Raw genomic sequence first — 8,633 nt, forward strand, 5'->3', positions numbered from 1 at the left:
CACAATCATAGCTCACTATAACCTCAAACTCCTGGGCTCAAGCCCAGTCTCTTATCTCAGCCTCCTCAACAGCAAAACTATAGGCATGCACTACTACACCCAGCTAATTTTGTGTGTGTGTAGAGATGTGGTCTCATTATGTTGTCCAGGCTCAAACTTCTGGCTTCAAGCAATCCTCTTGCCTCAGTCTCCCAAAATGCTAAGATTATAGGTGTGAACCAATGTGCTTGTCCTCTGTATTTAATTCTAAATCATCATGTGGTTAAGTCAGTACACATTTAGTGTTACCTTCTTGGCTGGCTAAGATTGTATATCAATCATAGGTTTAAACGGAACATGAGATGTAGAGTTGCAAATACTTAGGGCAAATTTTCTCACAATCTAGACTGCCATATTCAGTCCTTTTCTATAGTCTCTGAGTCAATAGTCTTAAATCATTTGGATGGGGTAATGTCACAGCCCAGGACTCCAGCTTCAGTTACCTTTAGAACGTAACAGTTCAGATTTGTCTGTAGCTTTTACCAAGGTTGTTAATTTATGCCGGTTTAGATTCAATTAATCTGTTTTAATTTGTTATTCTCTTTTGAATTATTTCCTTGAACTTTCTATCTGATAAGACATCATTTTTAGATATTTTAAAGACATTGAAATGAATCATGCAAATTTATTATGTCTATGCTTGACTTTATTTCCACAAATTTGATGATAGTCTAATGACATACATTGGAAGAAACTTTAAGCCTATGCTTGGTAATCAATTAGAATTGTCTAAGAGAGAGGAGAGCCGGACACGATAGCTCACACCTGTAATCCCAGCACTTTGGGAGTTGGAGGCAAGAGGATTACCTGAGCCCATGGGCCTGAGACCAGCCTGGGCAACATGTTGAGACCTCATCTCTACAATAAATCAAAAAATTAGCTGGGCATGGTGGCATACATCTATATAGTTCCAGCTACTTGGAAGGCTGAGGCAGAAAGATCACCTGAGCCCAGCAGGTCAAGGCTGCGGTGGCCATGAGCATGCCACTGCATTCCAGTTTGAGCAACAGAGTGAGACTCTGACTCAAAAAAAGAGAGAGAGAAGAGTGAGAGAGAAGAGAATAGTTGAAGGTAATGGGAAAAGTTTAGTTTTTATAGATTATTATTAACTTTAAAATAATTACATCAAAAGACAAAGGAGATATAAATGATTGCTGTCTATGCTGATTCTTAAAAGGTTCTTCTGAGAAATTTCAAGAAGGGAGACAGATACTACCCATTTTTTCTTTTTCTTTTTATACTGAGAGGATCTCCTGTGTTGCCCAAGGCTCAAGTGATCCTCCCACCTTAGCCTCTCAAAGTGCTGGGACTACAGGCATGTGCCACTGCAACTAGCTTATTATTGGCCATTCTTGAGACTAATAATATGATATGAGAAAAACAAGATGAATTTTTAGTTCCCAGGCTATGATGAAACATACATTTAACAGTAAAAAACAAAAACAAAAACAAACCCACACAAACAAAAAAAACTGCCCTCTTACTGAGAGAAAATGAAAATTTTCTAAATATGACAACAAAAGTAGAGCCTCAGTATGGCTTGGAGCAACTGGGACATGGAATTCCACTTTACTTCCCCAAGATTTACTCTCTCCTTGACAATTTTTCACTAGCTAAAGTTGGCAACACCATGCAGCTCTGGCTCTAATGCTCTGACCCACTTGGAACATACAATATTGCCCTTAATAGCTCACAACACAACTAAAAGGAGCTTGAAAGTTTTAAATGAAACTAAAGGTCAAGGTATAACCAACCAGAACCATACAGTGGATTCACATTTTTCTAGATTATACTTAATCATCATATCCACTTAATCTGCCCCACATCCAATGAGTGGCCCTGAGTTTCCTAGATAATTGACACAGGAAATCCTACAGAGGAGGGGAGAAAAAGACTACCCACAAGTTATTCTATCTTATAAGCCACTTCAGGATAATTACTAGTTCAATAACACAGTAACTCCAGTACTTAATCCAGAAATATTTATAGTGCATATGGTAATGAGGGTGGAGGGTTGCAAATCTCCTGTTTCTAAAAACCTGGTTTATAGAGGGAAAAACACAAAAAGGAAAAAAAATATTTCCCCCCAGATAGTTGAAGAAATTGGAACACTTTTTCTGGGGAAAAAAAGTATCAGGACAGACAAAATCTCTTTCAATATATTGTACTTATTGTTAGAGTAGAAAGAGCACAGACTTTTCAGCAGATTAAATGATACCTAGAATACACTTGTAATTTCTACTAGTATTTCCTTAAATAAGGGATTAAGCTGAAGGAAACCAAAATATTTCTCCTAAAAATATTGAAGACTGTTAAGTTAAAGACATTGAAAATTCAAGGGAACCTCTGCCTTGGACTCTATTTGCCTGATAGCAGCGTATAAATCCTTCTTATTGGAAACAACACGTGCTTATCAGTCCAGAGAGGGCACCAGCAGGCAACAGGGGAAAACAGATTTTACTATCTTCCCACATTTTCCTGCCTTTTCAAAGAGTAGAACTGTTCTCTCCTTTGTCTTGTAATTAAGTGCGATTTATGACTCTTTGTTGATATACTATTTAAGCAAAGCCCCTAAGCCACTGCCTTGAGAGAAGTATTTTTTAACTGAGGCCCTCTCCTGCATGATGGGTACAGTACATGTTAATAAACTTCTGCTTGTTTTTCTTTTGTTAATTTGACTTTCATTTTCAGAAGAGTATATAAATTAAGAGCCTAAAAAGGGACAGAAAAGAAATTATGTTTTCTCCCCTACAATGCCATGTAAGCCCCAGTTTTCTCATTGATGAAATGGGAATAAAATACCTATTTCTGACAGTTGTGAAAATTAAATAATATAACAAGAGCCTAGAAGGATCCAAAACATGGCAGGTATTCAACATGTCTTGATCAATGTCTTTTTTTTTTTTTTGAGTTGGAGTCTCACTCGGTCGCCCAGACTGGAGTGCAGTGGCCGCTCCCGGCCACCAGAGCCTCGCCTGCTGGGCTCTGGTGATCCTTCCGCCTTGGCCTTCCGAGTACCCGGAATTACAGGCATGTGCTACCACGCCGGGCTGATTTTTTGATTTATTGTCGAGATGAGGTCTCGCTGCCCAGGCGGGTCTCGAACTCGCAGGCTCAGGCAATCCACTCACCTCAGCCTCCCAAAGGTGGGGGATTACAGGCTGAGCCACCGAGCCCGGTATGATCAATGTCTTAATCCATTCTGGCTGCTATAACAAAATACTTCAGTAATTCATAAAGAATAGAAATTTATTTCTCACAGTTATGGAAGTTGGGAAGTCCAAGATCAAAATTGCAGCAGATTCAGTGTCTGTGGAGGACCTATCCCATACATGGTGCTTTCTTGCTGCATCTTCATATGGTGGAAAAGTAAAAGGGCAAAAAGAAATGACACCTCTTTTACAAGGTTATTAATCTCATTCATGAGGCAGACTTAATCACATCCTAAAGACCCAATCTCCTAATGTCATATTGGGAATTAGTTTCCATCATATGAAGATTGGAAAGACACATACATTTAAACCATAGCAGTAAAAAAAAAATTGAGTCAGAGTCTCATTCTGTTGCCTGGCCTGGAGTGCAGTGGCATGCTAACAGCCACCAGAGCCTTGACCTGTTGAGCTTAGTTGATTCTTCCACCTCAGCCTTCCAAGTAGCTGGAACTACAGGCGTGTGCTACCACTCCTGGCTTAATTTTTTATTTTATCTAGAGACAAAGTCTCACCAAGTTGCCCAGGCTGGTCTCGAACCCCTGAACTCAAGCAATCCTTTCGTCCCTGCCTCCCAAAGTGCTGGGACTCCAGGCTTGAGCCACTGCGCCCAGCCTCATAGCAGTTAATTTTATGTGTCAACTTGGAAGGTGCTTTTAGAGAAGACCTTGAGTAAGGAGATTGCCCGCCATGATGGGTGGGCCTCATCCAAACACTGAAAGACCTAACAGAACAAAAAAGATCAGTCTTCCCAAGCAAGAGAGAGCATCCTGGGTCTTGAGCCTGCCAGCCGATGCTGCTGATTTGTACCTGCCAACCTTTATAATCGCACACTAAATACGTGCACGCGTGCACACACACACACACACACACACACACACACACACACACACACGAACACACATACACATCTTGTTTCTCTGGAGAACACTGACTAATACACAGTAGTTATTTGTTTCCTTTTTTAAAAAACATTCTCTCGTGGCCGGATTCGGTGGCTCAGTCTGTAATGGAGGTCAAGGCGAGCAGATTCTCTGAGCTCATGGGTTCGAGACTAATCCAGGCAAACAGACCTGTCTACAATAAATCAAAACTAGCCTGGAGTGCGCGCCTGCGCCTGTAGTTCCGGCTACTTGGAAGGCTGAGGCAGAAGGATCACTGGAGCCCAGCAGGTCGACGCTGGGGTAGCTGGGGAGCGTACCACTGCACCTCAACCTGGGCAACGGAGTGAGACTGCGACACACACACAAAAAATTATCTTCTGGTACAATGATTAGACATATTTAATTCCACTAAATTAAGGAAAAAGTGACAATTTACAAAGATAATACGAAAGGGTCAAACATAATAATATGATAAAGATAGGAAGAACTTTCAACTAATATTTGACAAGGGTGCCAATTATACACAATGAGAAAAGGATGGTCTCTTAAAAAAAAATGGTGATGGGAAAACCGGATATTCACAAGCAAAAGAATAAAACTGGACTCATCTCTTACACCACTCACACAAAAAAAATTAACTCAAAATGGATTAAAGACTTCAACCTTGGAACCAAAAAACTCCCAGAAGAAAACATAAGGAAAAAACTCCTTGACATTTTTCTTGGAATAATTTTTTTGGCATGACACCAAAAGCACAGGACAACTAAAGCATAAATAAAGATATCAGCCGGGCTCAGTGGCTCAGCCTGTAATCCCGCGCCTTTGGGAGACTGAGGTGATTGGATTGCCTGAGCCCGCGGGTTCGAGACCCGCCTGGGCAACTTGGCAAGACCTCATCTCTACAATAAATCAAAAAATTATCCGGGCGTGGTAGCGCGCGCCTGTAGTTCCAGCTACTTGGAAGGCTGAGGCGGAAGGATCGCCGGAGCCCAGCAGGTCGAGGCTGCGGTGACTGGGAGTGGCCACCGCACTCCAGTCTGGGTGACAGAGTGAGACTCCAACTCTAAATAAATAAATAAATAAATAAATATATCAAACTAAAAAGCTTCTGCACAGCAAAGAAAACAATCAATGTAATGAAAGACAATCAATGAAATGTGAAGAAATATTTGCAAACCATATATCTGACAATGAGCTAATATCCAAAATATATAAGAAATACATACAACTCAATAGCAAAATCATCATCATCAACCCTAAAAAAAGAAGGAAATCTTGCTATTTGCCAGAACATGGATAAGCCTTAAAAGTAAAATAAGTGAGACAGAGAAAGACAAATACAGTGTGGTATCACTTATGTGTGGAATCTAAATGTCAGACTCATAGAAAGAGTGGTGATTGCCAGGGGCTGGGGGATGGGAAAAGGGGATATGTTGGTCAAAGGGTACAAAGTTTCGGTTATCACTTCTGGGAATCTAATTACAGCATGATGACTAAAGTTAACAATACTGTATGATACACTTGAAATTTTCTAAGAGAGTAGATATTAAATGTTTTCGCCATACACACAAAACTATGTGAAGTAATGGATATGTTAACTAACGTAATTGTGCTAGCCATTTTATAATATATATATAGCAAATCATCACATTGTAAACCTTAAATTTATGCAATTTTTTCAGTTGTGCCTAAAAAAAGCTATTAAATAAGTACATACATACATATCAAGCATTAGCTGTCTATTCTAGGGAGAATATAACAACACAAGGTTAACTGAACACTTTTTTTCTTTACAAACTACATCAGAATGTTTTCAATTTCTTCACAAAACAAATCTCCTTTTAAATTTTTTCTTTGGTAATAATAGCAGAGGCATTTATTCCTATAGATTTCTACAAACACAGTAATATAAGTTAAAGGGTCTTTTCAATCAAATAAAATGAAATATAAATGCAAAACATTCACATTTATTTCTAATTGATTTCAGATCCTTCATGAACTATTTTTGCCAATAATGGAATATTTTAATTTTTCTTTTAGATTTTTTCTTTGTTATAAAATAGTCAATTAGGCTCTTTTACTTTGCTTGATAAGACTTCACAACAACTTTTATTTCTCCAATTCATGAACTTTTTTTTTTTTTTTTTTAGTTGGAGTCTCACTCCGTCATCCAGGCTGGATTGCAGTGGCATACTCACAGCCACCCCAGCATCGACCTGCTGAGCTCCAGTGATCCTTCCGCCTCAGCCTTCCAAGTAGCCAGAACTACAGTTACATGCACCATGCCCAGCTAATTTTTTTTATAAATTTTAATTTTATTCTGGAAACGAAATCTCGCCAAGTTGCTGGACTGGTCTGGAACCCACGGGCTCAGGCAATCTACTTGTCTCAGCCTCCCAAAGTGCTGGGATTATAGGCTGAGCCACCAAGCCTGACCTCATGAACGTATTTTAAGTGATTATTATCTACGAATTAGAAAAATAGCAAGAATGAGAACTAAAATGTATTGAGGGTTTAAAATACACAGGGCACTGTCCACGAAATTTTTATATAATGCCAATTTTATAAATGAACACTTAAAAAGATTAAGTGATAGGGTAGTGACAGAGAGAGGACTTATAACCATGTATGTCCAATGCTAAGGCCTCAGTGCCAAGTACTGCAGAGCGCTATGCCATCTCCTTGAGCAAGGGAGTGACCACATGCAATCGTACAGCTACAACTATAGGCAGAGAGAAAGGGGAAGGAGCCCACTCTTGCTGTAAACTTTTCTCTGCCTTTTTCTGCCACACAAACACCTGCCTGAAGTCTAAGCTTTCCCCCGAGCATGAGCAAGCTCTTGGCAATGCATATATGTAGGCTAGGCTGCACCAGCTGTTACAGAAAATTCAGAAGTTATTTGTTCCATAGTTGGGTTTGTTGCTTAGATTTTAGCTCATGTCTGGGAGAACCTGGGGTTCATGCTTCAGCAGTTCAACCATGAACAGCTTTGGCACATGCACAGTATAGCTTTGTCTAGTAAATACAGCTATATGCCACAAACAATGTTTTGGTTAATGACAGACCACATATACAATGAGGGTTCCACACCACATTTTTATTGTATCTTTTCTACTATGTACCTTACCACCATGTAACAACTGCCTACAGTATCCACTACAGTAACATGCTGTGCAGATATGTAACCTATGAACAATAGGCTACACCATACAGCTTATGTGTGTAGCAGACTGTACCATCTAGGTTTGTGTAAGAACACTCCATGATGCTTGCGTAGTAACAAAATCACCTGGTGACACAGTTCTCATTATGTATTCTCATCATTATATGATGCATGACTGCACTTTCCTGACATATCCTTGGTAAGTAACAGGCGGTGTAACATGAATTACAAGGGCAGTAGCCTTCTATAGCCTCTATAAATAATGTAAACTTTTCACAACCTCCATTGTTTCCTACTGAGCTACACTTGAAAACAATTGATAAAAAAGACATCACCTTTGCCTTCAAGAAGCATCTACCTAATGCAGTAGATAAGAGCTGAGCTTAACAGCACACCTGAAGTGTATTGTGGTAGGAGTATGGTCAGAATACTGTCAGAAAACAGAAGAGGTTCTAGTTAATGGAAACAGGTAGAAGGAGATGATCATTATGAGGGAATGATCACACAAGAAGTTATATTTGAATAGAGCTTGAAAAGTTGTCAGGATATCTACAGGAGAGTAGAGGAGGTGAGTTTCTAAGAAAATAATGCTGCATGAGCAAATGCTCAGGCTCCATGAGAAGGAAAGAAGCTCAAGAGTATGTGCCCCATGTTAGTAAACTTTAAATTCTGATTTACTCACAAACACCAAACTCCCTGCTGCACATATCTGTCCCATACACTTCTATCATTTTCTTTCTTATTGGATATAGACATAATAAAAGATTAACTAAAAGTAAACTATTTAAGCATCTTGAGTGAAAAGTGTAATGATAGATCTAAATTTGGAGACAAACTTTTTATACTCAGGCCAGATTTTGAGCTAGGTCTGTCTTCTGCATATTATTTAGAGTTGTTACTGAAATGCCAGAGGTTTGGTTGGGTCCCATTGCTCTCCACACAGAAAGCCAACTGCTGAGAAAACAAGTATTGCCAGGAAAGAAGGCTTTTGATTCAAGTGATATCAGTCAAGGATAATGAGAGATTTAGTCTCAAATTTGTCCCCCAATCCCACTGAGGTCATGGGTTTATATAGTGGGGCAGGAATGTAGCTATGTGTGGGAAAACAGAAAATGGGGAGGGTTAAGGAAGCAATCATGACCAAACAAGTCTGGTGTCTGTCTCATTGTCTGAATGGGGTGATCTGGCAAGTTTTAGTACCTTGCCTTAGGGTCAGTTTCCTGAGGAAGGAACTCATAAAGCAAATGTAGTTTCAAGTTTTAAGAATGGGAGGGTCACCTGGGCTCAGTGGCTCAGCCTGTAATCCCGTGCCTTGGGAGGCTGAGGTGAGTGGATTGC

Source organism: Carlito syrichta, unplaced genomic scaffold, assembly GCF_000164805.1.
Source record: "Carlito syrichta isolate Samal-C Ts95f unplaced genomic scaffold, Tarsius_syrichta-2.0.1 Scaffold303685, whole genome shotgun sequence".
NCBI classification, from domain to species: domain Eukaryota; kingdom Metazoa; phylum Chordata; class Mammalia; order Primates; family Tarsiidae; genus Carlito; species Carlito syrichta.